This window comes from Lolium perenne, chromosome 3, assembly GCF_019359855.2.
Source record: "Lolium perenne isolate Kyuss_39 chromosome 3, Kyuss_2.0, whole genome shotgun sequence".
Taxonomy (NCBI): domain Eukaryota; kingdom Viridiplantae; phylum Streptophyta; class Magnoliopsida; order Poales; family Poaceae; genus Lolium; species Lolium perenne.
Window position 1 is genome coordinate 77,102,130 of NC_067246.2, and position 16,740 is coordinate 77,118,869.

The following is a 16,740-nucleotide window of genomic DNA, read 5'->3' on the forward strand; positions in this document are numbered from 1 at the left end:
CTTGGCAAAAAAATTTGACCTATTTTAATGATGAGCATTTCTTTGTGAAATATGGACATTCAATTTATGCGACTTAATAACTAATTTGTAGGTCCCAATTATCAGAATTTTTGTTAACTAGATTAATCTTTATTTGTACATATTTTCAATGTGCTACATGAATATTTGGTTGTTTAGAAAAATACGTAAAATGAGTAGTTTACGTAACAATGACAATGATAGTCGATCGGTTATTTGTGTATTTCAGTACTCTTCTGAAATTCTTCCGCCTAAATTCGTACGTATACGCACGTGTAGCTAACAACACACACATGTAACAACTAACTATTTGTCTACCATGTACCATGCGTGGCCAGCAATTAATCAGCTATATATGTTAGCGAAGACATGAGAACACCTAGGACAAAGCTCGGGCATCATGATGAGCCGATCGAAGAGAGCAACACAGGCAATCAGGCATCATGCATCATGAGGTAGTGGTACCTGGTACGACATGCATGCGTGTGGTTGGATTTGTAGGTGCATGCATCACGACTTCACGACACATTGCATTAATGTGTAAACCGTACAACCAAAGACTTTCCTGGAGAATCTTACACAAATAATCGAACTGATGTGAGCCCAATCCTAATCGAAATGAATAGTGGCATTAATCGATTTGCGTGTTTTGCTGATAAGAAATAACAGGCAACACTAACTTACAAATTCAAAGGGACCAGGCATACACTAGTAGAAATAACTTACATAGCGAAAAAAGACTAGTGTCGCAATTTAAATATTCCATGTCCCCGGCATTTGCGGAAAATAGCGGCGCCTGCCACCAATATTTGCTTACCGGCAGCCACTGGTGTTTTTTTTTAACAAGGAGCGCCTCGAAGGGCCTGAAAGCATCTCATTAATTCCGAATGGTGGATGTACAAGTTATTACAAAGGACCCCATAAGATCAGAAAAAACATATAGGTCATCAGTATTTGCAGAAAAAACCCCACTAAAATATGTAAAAAAGCAATCCGATCCTTCTCTTTCTCCACCGCCGAGCCAGAGGTTAGCATCGCCGCCGTCATGCCTAGAAGCGAGGACGGAACCACTTTCTGCTATGCAGACGTAGTATGCGGTAGCAGACCTCAAGAGGGGCCTCACAAAGGAGGTTAAACATTCATCGGAGCCCTTCACCAGCTTTTGGATAGGCCATGGATATATAGGCCTTAGATGTCGGATGGCTACCATGCACCTGCCGCCGAGGTGATGCTCAAGAAAATCGCTTACCAGCTCCACTGATGGTTGACGCTGATGCTCATCCAACACTACTAGGGAAAAGCTTATAGGTGGAGGCAAAACGTGCCGGCGCACCACCTAGGACGTGCGCCGGTGCAAAGTGTTGCCGGCGCACCAGGAAGTCGCCGCGCCGGCGATGCAGGCATACTGCCGGCGCACCTGCGGAGAAGACGCGCCGGGGAAAATTCCTGGCATGGGCTTGGCCGATTCGGGCCAGGCCCAGGAAACGCTGCCGGCGCACCAGCCCAGGAGCGCGCCGGCGGTAATTTGCTGTTGCCGGCGTGCTCCTGGGCTGGTGCGCCGGCAGTGTTTCTGGGCCCGGCCCGGAGCAACTATAGCCGGATGGGGTATATGTTGCCGGCGCACCATGGTCCAGGTGCGCCGGCAATAACCTGGGAGTTATTTCAGCCACCAACCAGCACACTCACTCACACACTCACTACACTCCACTTCTCCACACAACCCGAGCCTTCTCCCAACCCAGCTCATTTTTGCCTATTCCTATCCCCAATTTAGCTAATTTGACCAAACAAAATCATATTTTTTGAGCAAATCTTCCCTTCCTACATGCATCTCCCACATCCCCCTATGTAGATCTAGATCTACTATCCCGCGTTGACCGCTCAATCTAGATCTAGATCTAGAAAGTCGGCTTCCATACGCCATTGTCGCGGCGCGTCGTCTCGATCTCGTCGACAATTATATCAAACAAATAGGTGATTAATGAACAAATTGAGGAATGAAATCGATGTATGTTGGACATTTGAAGCAAAGCTCTCGTGTGTGGCATATATATATATGTTGTGTTTGTGCTTGTGCTTGTGTGTGTTGGCGTTGAAAATGAGTTGCCAACGTTGCGCCGAAATGTTGATTCTTTAAGTTTCCGTTTCGGCACATTTCTGGCGCTCCTATGTCCTACCGTGTAGGAAGGTCATGCCGAAATTTTCCGTGAAAACTACCGACGGATGCATGGTTCTAATCAATTATGTAATCTTACCATGCAGGCGATAATGGTTATCGAGATGAGTGAAAGCATCGTGATGAGATATCTGAAACACGCGATCATCGACATGTATGAAAATAACCGCACGGAGGTATTGTGTCCGTGCCGGAGATGCAAACGAGGGAAATGGTTTGGCCCGTATTCAGGCAAATTGCAGGGGCACCTGCTCACTAATGGTTTCATGCATGGACACACTCAATGGATGAGTGATGATGGCGCGGAGGTCAATGGGGCGACGGCGGCAGGTGGTAATAATGGCCGGCAAGAAGGAGGGCATCATGATATTGACGACGATGAAGAGTTTGTCGCACAGGACGATAACCTTGACGACGACAATAACCTTGACGACGACAATAACCTTGACGACGACGAAGAGGTGCCGCTAGCTTCAGTCGTGCAGGACCCTCATCTTCAAGATCTGCTTCTCGAAAAGACGAAAGGCGCCAAGCGGAAATCAAAGCTTGAGCAACTCGAGATAGACTCGAATACTCCGTTGTACGACTCAGGTCGCGGGTTGGGGGAGTCTCGCTTGAGAGTAGCTCTCGATGTGCTGCAGATGAAGGCGAAACACGGATGGACGGACACAAGCGTCGACGACATCCTGGAATACGTGAAAGATCTCCTTCCTGCCGGGAACACGTGTCCTGGTAGTCTAGCCGAGGCCAAGAGAATCACGTGCCCTCTCGACTTACCCCACGAAAAGTATCACGCCTGCATCAACGACTGTATCATGTATCGCAAGGAGCACATGGATAAGACCAAATGTCCTGTGTGTGAAGCTGAACGGTACAAGAAAGGGAAGAAGAAAGCTCCTCGGAAAGTTGTGTGGTACTTCCCGCTCGCCCCCCGGCTTCAACGGTTCTACGCGGACCGCAAGGAAGCAAAGCTCATGCGCTGGCACGCAGAAAGAAAGGAGGCAGTGTTGAATGATAAAGAGCGGATTGAGCACCCAGTGCTGACGCACCCTTCGGATGCAAGCCAGTGGAAAGCATTAGACAATGAATTCGGAAGTTTTGGGGCAGATCCCAGAAACATCAGGTTGGGTGCGAGCACGGACGGATTCAATCCGTTCGGAAACCAGAGCAGCACACATAGCACATGGCCCGTGTTTGTATGGATCTATTACTGTCCCCCCTCCTGCTTCACTTTTAGTCCGGCCGAGGTCGATCAATTTTTCAATTGCCTTCTAGGAGTCAGAGTGCCCTTCGGTTACTCCGGGCTAATAAGCAGATACATGGACCCCAAGAAACGAAACTTCAGCGGCATGAAGTCTCATGACTGTCACGTGATGATGACGCAGATTCTTCCGGTTGCAATCCGAGGTATAATGGATGACCATGTCCGTGCAACGCTGATCGGCTCAGAACTTCTTTGACGTCATAACTCGGAAGTCGATAAGCGTGAAGAAACTCGCAAGGCTCCAGGAAGAGATCGTGGTGATCCTATGTGAGCTTGAGATGTACTTCCCGCCTGCATTCTTTGACGTGATGGTCCATCTGTTGGTCCATATCATGGATGATATCGTCAGTCTAGGGCCGGCATTCTTACACAACATGATGCCGTTTGAAAGAATGAATGGGGTCATTAAAGGATACGTTCGTAACAGGTCACATCCGGATGGAAGCATCGTACAGGGCAGGCTCACCGAAGAGTGCATCTCTTTCTGCACGAATTATCTAGACATCGAGGACCCTGTTGGTTTGCCTCAAAACAAGCACCTCCGCAGGTTCGAGGGAGTAGGCCACAAAAATGGAAGGAAGGAACTGCACGTGCACATGTCTGGTCGGACTTCCGACTTTGACAGGGCCAACTTAGTAGCGCTACAACACATTGACTTGATCGATCCTTAGTTGAAAGAGCACAAAACCATGATAGAGAACAGTGGCAAGCCGATGATGACGGAAGCAGAAATATACAGAGAGCACAACTCCTCTTTCACGCGCTGGTTCAAAGACCACATTGATGCTAATCCCCTACCAATGGATTCTGACAAGGATAAACTAGTATTGGCCTTGTCACATGGCCCCGCGCCCAACATCATGACTTACCAAGCGTACGATATCAACGGGTACACATTCTACACGGAAGAAAAAGACAAGAAGAGTGTTTACTTAACTCGTGGGTAACGATGGATTCCTGGACGGGTGACGTAAAGACTAGATACTACGGAAGAATCGAGGAAACTGGGAGCTTAGCTACGCTGGGGAGAAAGTGCCGATGTTCCGTATCAGATGGGCTAAGAGCGTCAGAAAAGAAGACCGGTATTTCACCACCATGTTTCTACCCGAAGCCAACAAATCAAAGTCCACGAACGCCACCGCGCAGAATGAGCCATGGGTACTGGCAGAACACGTGCACCAATGCTTCTTCATAACCGACCCATCCAGGCCTAGCCGTGTTATCGTGAGGAGAGGCAAGAGGACCATCGTCGGAATGGATGGAGTCGCCAACGAGGAAGACTTCGAAGGACAAGTCGGAGACCCAATGATGGAAGAATCCGAGGACGAAGAGACAACATACACCACAAGAAGAAGCAGGACCACGCTACCGAGGTCAGGTCGACCCTTCAAAAGAAGAAGTCACGACACGGGGCTAAATTATTCAACAACGAGCAAGAAAAGCAAGAAGAAAGCGAAACACTCTTCTCAATCGATGATGTAAAACTTTATTTGCAATCTATAACTCATATTTTGTGTAATTCATAACTACTCATATGGTCATGGCCAATATTTTATGTATGACTAATTAATATTGTGTTGGTCAATATTTTGTGTATGTATAACTCATTTTTTTTGTAATGCATAATTAACTCATATTGCTTTGTTATTATCTTGAAAAGAGAAGGAAAAAAATAGTATAGGATTTGTGGGAAAAGAAAAGAAACATAAAAGAAAGTGAAAAGAAATAAAGAAAAGAATAAAAATAAAATAAAATAGAAAAGGAAATGGCCAGCCAGGGTTGGGGGACAAGTCCCAGGTATAGCCGGGCTCACCTTATTGCCGGCGCACCACCTGTTTGGTTCGCCGGGGGTATAATTGTCCCCGGCGAACCAATCATGTGGTGCGCCAAAGAATAAGGTGGGTCCGGCTATAGCTGGGACTTAACACCGCGCGACCCTCTTCTCCCTCCCCATTCCCAATCGAGCGCCGCCGCCACTGTCGATCTCGAGCGCCGCCGCCACCGTCGATCTCGAGCGCCGTCGCGCGGAAGCCCTGGACCAAGAGACCTCGCTGCACGCCGGAGCTGCCGCGCAAGGAGGAGCAGGGCATCGCCGCGGAGAGGAGGGGGAGGGCGTCACGCGCCAGCCACCGTCGCCACTGTCGCCGAGAGGAGGAGGGCGTTGCGCGCCGGCCACCGTCCCGGAGAGGAGCAGCAGGGCGTCGCCACCATCACCGTTGGTAAGAACCCCTCTCCTATCCATCCCCTTCTTCCTTCCCCTATCCATCCCCCTCTTCCTTCCCTCTCTCTGCCTCCGATTCTTGCTTTAGTTCTTGCAAAGTAGGTCTTGCAAGAGTCGATTGAATTTGTACATTGAATTGGCTGGTTGATATAGCAATAATGCTGGTTGATATAGCAATAATGCTCTCTGGTTCATTTAAAAAATGATGAAATGAACACTTTAGGGTTCAATTCATTCTATGTTTCATTTAAAACAAAATGGAAATGATGTACATGGTTCTCTGGTTCATTTAGTTTAGGAGTAGCTATAGTAGTAGGGTGTTTTTATGCTATGGTTTATGATGAAAATAAAAACTAGACACTAAGCAGTATGTTAGTTCTTCATTAAACGAAAATGAAAATGAAAATGGTTTTGCTAGATGCCCTGTGACTTCTTCTGGTTCAATTCATTCTTTTAAATGTGAAAATGAAAATAAAAATGCTTGCAGTACCTAGGTAGCTAGGCAGTAGGGTTTTTTGGTTATGCTAATGCCAATTCATATAAATTAAAGTAACAATTAAGCTCTCTGGTTTGAAACTAAACCAATTTTAAAATGAAATGCAAGATGCAATGCTTATGCTACTACCATATATATAAAATGCTCATGCTTATGCTACTGCAATCAAGTTGAAAATGAACTTTATATATGTTGGTTTAGTTGGTTTAGATGAAATGCAAATGAAGATGCTAGCTAGGTTCATGTTTCTTAGGTATGTTCATAATAATATGATGGTTCTCTGGTTAAAATAATTTAGTAGGTTTAGTTAATAAAATTTGCTAGCAGTACATGGTTCATTTAAATGAAATGAACACTAGTTGGCAGTAGCAAATGCTACTACTGGTTTAGCTACTGGTTTAAAATTAAAATGTTGCTTAGTTCATGTTGCTTAGGTATTTAGTTCATTAGGTGGAGTTCATTGCTGGTTAGTATTTAGGGTTTCAATTTATATTTACTAAATGCTTTATATACTAAATGCTTCTGGTTTGCTTCTGGTTGAGATGGAAACGCAAAATGCAGTAGCTAGCTAGGTTCATTTAGTTGATTTATGTTGGTTTACACATTCTTGATTCATGTTTATTAAATTTTTAGGGTTCATATATAGCAAGAATGCATTCTCTGGTTCATTTAAATGCCTAATGAAATGCATTCTCTAGTTCATGCTAATAACAAAAATGAAATGCTAATATACAAAATGAATTGCTTCCAGTGTAGGTGTTGCATGCTCATGCTCATAACATGAATGAAATGCAAAATTTCTTGCTCATGCTCATGCTCCTAACAAGAATGAAATGCAAAAATGCTGCCATAAATTGCTACTGGTTAAAAATGCTCAATTGTTTGGTTCAAAATGCTCATGCATGCTCACTGGTTGTAAATAAATTTGGTTCAAAATGAAAATGCATCATTACCTACTGCCAAAAAAAGAAAATGAAATAGAGGTTTGGTTCAAAATTGATTTTACTTGCGTAGCTAAAATGAAAATTGATTTTGTTTAGTTAATTGGCCAGTGCATGTACAAGGTGAAGGAATGTCACTTTAATTCCACTTATTTGTACACCTTTTTCACTCATTTGTATTTCTCATAGCATTCATATCATGGATTAGTTTTCTGGACCCCAAGTAATTCCCTGAAGCTTATGTATATATAATGTATTTGGTTTCTCTGTTGGGGGTATATGATTGTGGTGCCCCTGTTTGGATGATTTTATTCATCCACACATATTTTTCTTGCTGTGATAAATTGATGACCCATTTACTTGATGTACATGCTTCTCTGGAAATGAATTGGGGTTTTTTATTATAGTGGAAATGCTACTGGTGGTATTTAAATGCTGATGATATGCATGCTGCTGCTGTGCATATTGCTGTTATGGTTATGGTTATGGTGATGGTTGAGCTAAATGAACATGCTGATTATGGTGATGGTTGAGCTCCGGTGAAAATGAAGTTGTTATATATATGTTTGCATTTCTGTTACAGGGATTGAGTTGCTATTGAGTGCCGGAATGTCGATTCATTTCCGTTCCGGCAATTCTAGCACTCGGCATGACCAATTTTTAGCAAAGGTCATGCCGAATTTTTCCGTGAATTCTAACTCTTTTTCATCTTCTATTAGTGCAAGCCACCATGGCGTCTGAAGAACAGTTAGAGGAGCACTACAATAGGCACTTCTTTAGGACGGAGGAGGATGCCGAGGCCGCTGGTGTTGGCGGCGACGAGGACCATGAGATGGAGGATGATGCTGGGGGTAGTGGCGAGGAGCCAAGCGGCAACGAGGAAAGCGACGCCGCCGGGGGTAGTACCTACGCGCCAAGCGGCGACGAGGCAACCGGCGCCGCCGGGGGTGGCGGCGAGACAAGCGGCGACGATCCTAGCGGCGCCGCCGGGAGTAGTGGCACCGGGACAAGTGGTTCCAAGAGGCCGCGGAAGGCAAGGCGCCAAAACACGGTCGGCACCGGCAGAGACACAGTCAAAGAGGTGGACCCCACCAGTGGTTTGCCGGTGGAGCCTAAGGATGTTGCCAAGGGGTACGGCAACCAACTGGCATGTATCCTCCGAGAGGTCGTCAATCTCAACGAGACGGACCTCCGAGCTGAGAGCAAAGCGCCTTTGCGAGCCCAGCTCATTGCGAGGTTGCACGCACGATACAAGTTCCTAGGAGACTACGCCTCCATTCATCAAACCAACAACATTGTGAACTCACAAGCCCTCCTGAAGTTCACCAAACACCTCAGCAGCTATAAGTACATGGTGCGGAAGCTGATTGCTGAGGGCAAAGGTTTCGAAGCGGTCCACTCCGCCTTTCCGCATGTCACCCAGGCGGACTTTGATGCTTTTGTGGCCAATGAAGAGCTACAAGCAACCAAGAATCGCAAGTTGTGGGGGAAGGAAATGCGGGAGCTTAACATCGGCAACCACAACCTTGGGAGCCGTGGGTACGAGGGAAAGGAGCCCTATTGGGCGAAGGAGGACGAGGCGTATGTAAATGCCGGCATTGAGAACCCCTGGCTCAAGTACAAGGACCCGCTTGAAAGAAGATTCATCAGGTCCCGGTACCATAAGAAGAAACTAACCGGGGAACTTGTCACGGACCCAAAGGTCGTAACCGACATAATTTGGTTCACGAACGACAAGAAGGTCCTGGCGTTGGAGAAAAAACTGGTAAGCAATTTACCGGTTTAATTAGATCAAGTATCGTTCATATAATAGTAGCAACATTTCTAAATGGTTCGCGTTTCTTCCGCAGGAAGAAGAAAGACAAAGACTTTCTCAATGTGACGAAGGCTCCTCCTCCCAGGCGTCGACGGGCAGGGTAGCCTGGGACAAGCCTCTCGTACGGGCGCTAAACATCGTTAATGAGCATTCACCGACGAGAAGGCCGCATAGAGGCCGTGTGGCTGGCGCCGGTACAGGCTACAAGCATGGTCACTATGGCTTGTCGTCTACGGCCGATAAAAATGCGCGCAGTGAGAGGAAGCAGCGGGAGGTGGAGGAAATGAGGGAGTCAATCCTAGCCCAAGTCCAAGCTGGTTTGGTACCGCAACTGGTACCGCAACTCAAAGCTACGCTCGTACCTGAAGTCAAAGCTGAAGTCGCCGCTTCAGTCCAAGCAGATTTCAACGCTCTACACGCGTGGTATGAGGGTGGCAAACAAGGCCCCCCCCCCCGAAAATGCAAGTGGTTAGCTTCGACGGCAGCAACTCGATGGCGCCGCCGTCCGCCGGCAATGACAATGTTATAATGGAGACTCCTCCGGCCGCCGGCAATGTCGCTGGTGCTAGGGATTCACCGTCCATGCCGGGTAGCAGCCCCTCCGTCACTTGCACGCCCGCCGCCGCATGTGCCGGCCCGTCGACATTAGCCGAGCTCAACGCCCTCACGGTAATTAACCCATGTGTACATCAAGTTAATATATTAGTTTCGTCATCCTTGCCCTCTCTCTAACGCCATACACATGTTCTCGCAGGCGCTCTCAACGCCATGCACCTTCCTGATGAGAGTAAACGGCGAACTCAAAGACGTCGCGAGGGGGTCCATCCTTCGGCCCCTGGATAAGAAGTGGCACACACGAGATATGGAGGATGACGTTTACCGGGTTGAAGTGGATCGGGCGTTACCGGGCTATGAGGATTTGTTTCCTCCTAATCAACCGCATGGTGCCGATGATGATAGCCCGTTGAATCTGGCCTCACTGAAGGGTTGGGTACTGCTATGGCCGAAGACCCTAATTAGGATCAACACCTACTCGGGGTCGACGACAAGCAAAGACAAGCACCCTGCGGCGCCACAGGTCAGCGTCCCTCCACGACAGCCAGCGGCGCCGGTGGTCATCGCCCCACCACAACGGCCAGCTGCGCCAGAGGTCAGCGCCCCACCACAACGGCCAGCTGCGCCGGTGGTCAGCGCCCCACCACAACAGCCAGCGGCGCCAGAGGCCGAGGAATACGAACGTGACGACTTCCAATGGGATATTCCTACGTCTTCACAAGTTGTCCATGAGGATGCGCTGGCCTCGAAATATGGGTGCTCCAAGAAGCTGTTCGATTCTCAAGAAACGGCTGAGGAGGAAAATCCTGATGAGGTCGCCGCCGCCGCCGTCAAAAAGATGCTGAGCCCAAACACACTCCGTGCTACAGCCACTACGGCGATGGATGGTCCAGCACTACAACCCAAGAAGAGGAAGAGGCCAGCTAAGAAGGACGCCAAAGACAAGGCGGCGGCCAAAGACAAGGACAAGGTGGCACTCCTTGACAAGTTGCCAAACAATTGGCGACCTCTGCATCACTTGGGTGAACCGATGCTGCCGGAGCATGTCCTCAGGTTACTCACCGGGGATATGGCGAGCTTGCATAACCAAGTCCAGTATTTGGAGAAGCAGCTTCTCAAATCAAAAGATCCTAGTTACCCTCTCTTCGTGGCGAAGGTGCCAACTGGCATGAACTTCGTCGAGAAGTACCCCGCGGACTTGTGCTTCATCCGGTTCAATGACGTCTTCAGCATCTTTCGTATGCAAATGCTCCACTTTAGTGTGGTTCGCCTAGTTGCTCTTAGCTTGTCTTCCCAGATCGTTAAGGAGGGGACGCCGACCATCGCGATAATGGACCCCTTCTATATGCGGGAGAGCATCATCTGCAACCCTGGGGATCGGGCGATTGCCACCAAGCAGGTCGAGGATTTCATGCTGGCGAACATTAAGAAGGGCGCCATTCTCATCCCTTACTTCCCCGAGTAAGTAATCACTCGTTAGTCCCCATCACCATTCTATCGTATATCTCCATTTGCATTTCCAAAGGTTAATCCGTGTGTTTTCCGCAGAGACAAGTTCTGCACTCTCATCGTCGTGCACCCGCAACACTTGCATGCAGTCTATCTCGACTCGGGTAGGGACAAGAAGAAAGACTACTCCCACATCAGGGCCCTTCTCAATGATGCTCTCACCGGCTTCGCCAACAAGGCAGGCCCCCTCAAAGTAGAGAGGAAATCCCGAGGAGGCTTGGTCTTAACCCACACAACCAACTTCCCCTGCCTCAGGCAGTCGAAGGAAGACAATGGGATGGACGCGTGGTACGCCATCCTTCACATGCAGGAGTACATAAAGTACGCAGATGACATGTTGCTGCCAGAGAGTCTCAGAAACAGGTTTGCAAACATGGCGGATGCCCATGATAGAGAGATTAGGAAGAACTGGGGTCGCATCCAGCAGTTCATTTGCACGGTAATCGTGCAGGATGTCAACACTAGGTGCAGCGAGTTCTTCTACGGCTACGGTCTACCACCTAATGACGAGATAGAACTCCGCTTGGAGATGTCGCGTGATGAGAGGCCGTTCAACACGCTTGAGGGCTGCCGTCCATTCCCCCCTAGGCGTACAACCTGATCCTACGACGGGAACACTACTGCTAAAGCTTGAACGACATGTCTTTGAACTTCCGTACTGTAATAATTGCTACATATTCCCATAGAATCGACTTGTTGCTTTTATTTAGTTGTATGGATGTGCATGTGAACATGTGTCTATAGTTTCATTTACTTTGCTATATATTTCAAGATTATGGCGTAGATACCTTAATAATTATTTGCATTTACTCGACCCCTACTTGCCTCGTATTTGGAGTTCGCCGATGATTAGAATGTTCGGTCACTCGTACACTCGGGGGTGGAGCCAGTGAGCCTTGGTGCGATGGCCACAAGTATCAATCTATTGTGCATCCTACCTAGCCTCACTGACTCCATCCCTGGATGTTAATATGTGTTTCGACCGATAAAGTATGAGGCACGCTATTTAATTCGTACTACTTGTCTTTTATTTGAGTTCGCACTTCTTAATTGCATTGGCCAATGATTAAAATGTTTGGTCACTTGTACACTCCGGGGTGGGGCCAGTGAGGCTTGGTGTGATGGCCACAAATATCAATCTATTGTGCATCCTACCTAGCCTCGCTGACCCCATCCCTGTATGTTATTATTTATTTCGACCAACAAAGTATGAGGCACATGCTATTTAGTTCATACTACTTGTCTCTTATTTGAGTTGGCACTTGTTCATTGCATTGGTACTAACGTTTTACTTGTCTTGTGCATGGAGATGCCGACGACATATGTCGTGTACAAGGGGAGGGTTCCTGGAGTCTACGACGACTGGGAGGACTGTCGGAGACAGGTGCACCGCTTCAGCGGCAACAGCTACAAGGGATACCCCACTAGGGTGGAGGCGGAAGGAAGATACGCCCGTTATCTAGCGGGAGAGATGAGGGACATGAGGAGGAACCGGATGAAGACCATGGCCTTCGTGATGATGGTCATCGTGACCATGTTGTTCATGTTCTATGTGATTGTAGTTTAGGTTAGGAGCTACATTGTGAGGTGTATGACGACACTTGTGACGACTACCGAGACTTCTAACTTTGTGAAACTTAGTCCTTTGGTGTTGCGTATGCACATGTTGTATGAATCACCATTCCGAAACGAGACTAGCGTATTTGTGTATTGATACCGAAATGAGACTTGGCTCTCTATGTGCTTCTCATATTGCATGTTCTGCTGTATAAATATGAACTGTGTTGTAAATATATACTGCTGTCAAATATGTATTCTAATATGCTGGAAAAAAGCTGAAAAAAGAATTTTCGAATTTATTGCCGGCGCACCTAAATGACCTACTGCCGGCGCATGAGGCATGCGCCATTGCTCGACGCACTACTGCCGGCGCAGCTGCTGGCGCGCCGGTGGAACGTGTCCTTTGCCGGCGAATCATCGATGGCGCGCCGGCAGTATCCATACTATCGCCGGCGAGCAGCCTGGTGCGCCGGCAATGGCCAGTTATCACCGGCCCGTTTGCACCGGCGGGCTCTTGGTGCGCCGGCAATGGGCCTTTTAGGTTCGCCGGCGGTAGGCCTTTTCCTTGTAGTGCAATCGATGCCTCCATCCTTCACCACCTCAGCGCATGATACAAGAAGAAGAAGACTAGAGAAGCAGTAGCACCTTGCAGCAGAGGATTCTTCGTCAACACCAACGATGCAAAACGACCCTCCCTCAAACTCACCACTCCTGCCACGGGTAGGGAGGAGGCAGGCGAAGAAGATAGGCTTGGAGAAGAGCCCAAGAAACTCGCTTATTGAAGAAGGCCTCGCCAGAACTGCGAAACTCATGCCGCTTCCACCACGAAAGCTCGACGTGAGCAGCTCCAGCGACCGCTTGATGCCGCGGAGAAGTATCATATCGAGCAGCCTCCAAAAGACGGTAAAGACAGCCTTATTGACGGAGATCCTTGGCTTCGCTTCGTCGTCAACCTCGGCTCTTGCCACCAGAGCCACGCAGCAGCGAAGACCATCACCAAGCCGCACCAAATCCGGCCGGAAGGATTCAGCGCACTACTCCCAATCGCCACCAAGGGACAACAACTACTACATCCAAACCTAGACCAAGACCTAAATCTACTGCTGTACAAGAGGATCCAATATCCTAGCCCATCTCTGCGAGCACCAGCGCAAGAGCGCCGGCATTGAGAGTGGCCGGATCTGGCCGAAGACAGTAACGGTGGACTCACTGGTGGAAAAACAGGCTTCGGGTGAGCCCCATAAGTCGCGATGCTGCAGGAACCGCGACTAATGGTACCTTTAGTCGCGGTTCGGGAGGAGAACCGCGACCAAAGGCCTGGGCCCAGGGCGCTCGGTGGCCAGCCGGTGCACGTGGGGGGTCTTTAGTCGCGGTTGGCCAGGCCAACCACGACTAAAGGTGCCCGAAGGCCTTTAGTCGCGGTTGGCCAGGCCAACCGGGACTAAAGCCCCTCCCCTATATATACCCATCCAGCAGCCAACACTTAGCCATTTGGTGCCATTCTCTTCACAAGCTTCACAAGTGGGTGTTAGGTTTGCTTTTGGTTCCTCTTATGCACATAAGGTGTTTGATGAAATGCCCCAAGAGCATGAAACAAACATGATATGAAGTGTTGGAGCCACACTTGAGCTTTCTCATTTATTTTTTCCTCCTCGATCGCGGTTAGCAACTTGAACCTTTGATGTGTCGTTGATAAAATGTGCATGTGTGTGTAGTTCATTGTTTAATTTATATTGTTTATAGCTAGTTAGTTTAACAAATGCATGATGGTTAATTATATATTTTATATTATAATAATGCAGATGAATCGACAATGGATGTACGGTAACCGACTCTCCGGCGAGTTCAGTGCGGGTTTGAAAGATTTCCACGTAGTGGCTAATGCGAACAAGCAGGGGGGTTTTGTTAGCTGTCCATGTGTTAAATGTAAGAATCAGAAGGGTTACTCTTCCTCAAGAGATGTTCACATGCACCTGCTTCGGCACGGTTTCATGCCAAGCTATAATTGTTGGACCTAGCATGGAGAAAGAGGGGTTATAATGGAAGAAGATGAAGAAGGGGATGATTTCATCGATGAAAGCTATCTTGCTCATTTCGGTGATACTTTCATGGAGGATGCTGAAGGTGAAGGGGAAGGTGAAGGGGAAGGTGAAGAAGAGGCACGTGATGATCCCGTTGATGATCTTGGTCGGACCATTGCTGATGCACGGAGACGCTGCGAAACTGAAAAAGAGAGGGAGAATTTGGATCGCATGTTAGAGGATCACAGGAAGGCGCTGTACCCCGGATGCGATGATGGTCTGAAAAAGCTGGGCTGCACACTGGATTTGCTGAGATGGAAGGCACAGGCAGGTGTAGCTGACTCGGCATTTGAAAACTTGCTGAAAATGTTGAAGAATATGTTTCCAAAGAATAACGAGTTGCCCGCCACTACGTACGAAGCAAAGAAGGTTGTCTGCCCTCTAGGTTTAGAGGTTACGAAGATACATGCATGCATCAACGATCGCATCCTCTACCGCGGTGAATACGAGAATTTGAATGAATGCCCGGTATGCACCGCATTGCGTTATAAGATCGAGGCGATGACCCCGGTGACGATGTTGAGGGCCGTAAACCCAGGAAGAGGGTTCCCGCCAAGGTGATGTGGTATGCTCCTATAATACCACGGTTGAAACGTCTGCTCAGGAACAAAGAGCATGCCAAGTTGTTGCGATGGCACCAAGCGGACCGTAAGTCGGACGGGGAGTTGAGACACCCCGCAGATGGAACGCAATGGAGAAAGATCGACAGAGAGTTCAAAGATTTTGCAGTGACGCAAGGAACATAAGATTTGGTCTAAGTACGGATGGCATGAATCCTTTTGGCGAGCGAGCTCCAGCCATAGCACTGCCCGTGACTCTATGCATCTACAACCTTCCTCCTTGGTTGTGCATGAAGCGGAAGTTCATTATGATGCCAGTGCTCATCCAAGGTCCGAAGCAACCCGGCAACGACATCGATGTGTACCTAAGGCCATTAGTTGATGAACTTTTACAGCTGTGGGGCAGACCTGGTGTCCGTGTGTGGGATGAGCACAAAGAAGAGGAATTTGACCTACGAGCGTTGCTTTTCGTAACCATCAACGATTGGCCTGCTCTTAGTAACCTTTCGGGACTGTCAAATAAGGGATACAATGCATGCACGCACTGCTTACATGAGACTGAAAGTGTACATTTGCCAAATTGTAAGAAGAACGTGTACCTTGGGCATCGTCGATTTCTTCCGAAAGGTCATCCAGTAAGAAAGAAAGGCAAGCATTACAACGGCAAGGCAGATCACCGACCGAAGCCTGCGGAACACACTGGTGCTGAGGTATTTGATATGGTCAAGGATTTGAGAGTCATCTTTGGAAAGGGTCCTGGCGGACAATCGGTTCCGAAGGGAGCTGACGGGCACGTAGCCATGTGGAAGAAGAAATCTATATTCTGGGAGCTAGAATATTGGAAAGTCCTAGAAGTCCGCTCTGCAATCGACGTGATGCACGTTACGAAGAATATTTGCGTGAACATCCTAAGCTTCTTGGGCGTGTATGGGAAGTCAAATGATACAAAGGAAGCACGGCAGACCAGCAAAGTTTGAAAGACCACGATGACCGGCATCCGGAACGGTTTCAAGGTCGTGCCGCCTACGCTCGACCAAAGAAGAGAAGGTCATCTTTTTTGAATGCCTGAGCAAAGATGAAGGTCCCGTCAGGATTCTCGTCCAATATAAAGGGAATAATCAACATGGCGGAGAAAAAGTTCCAAAACCTGAAGTCTCACGACTGCCACGTGATTATGACGCAATTGCTTCCGATTGCTTTGAGGGGGCTCCTGCCGGAAAATGTTCGAGTAGCCATTGTGAAGCTATGTGCATTCCTCAATGCAATCTCTCAGAAGGTAATCAATCCAGAAGTTCTACCACGGTTACAGAACGATGTGATCCAATGTCTTGTCAGTTTCGAGTTGGTGTTCCCGCCATCCTTCTTCAATATTATGACGCACCTCCTGGTTCACCTAGTCGATGAGATTTCCATTCTCGGTCCTGTATTTCTACACAATATGTTCCCCTTCGAGAGGTTCATGGGAGTATTAAAGAAATATGTTCGTAACCGTGCTAGGCCAGAAGGAAGCATCGCCAAGGGCTATGGAAATGAGGAGGTAATT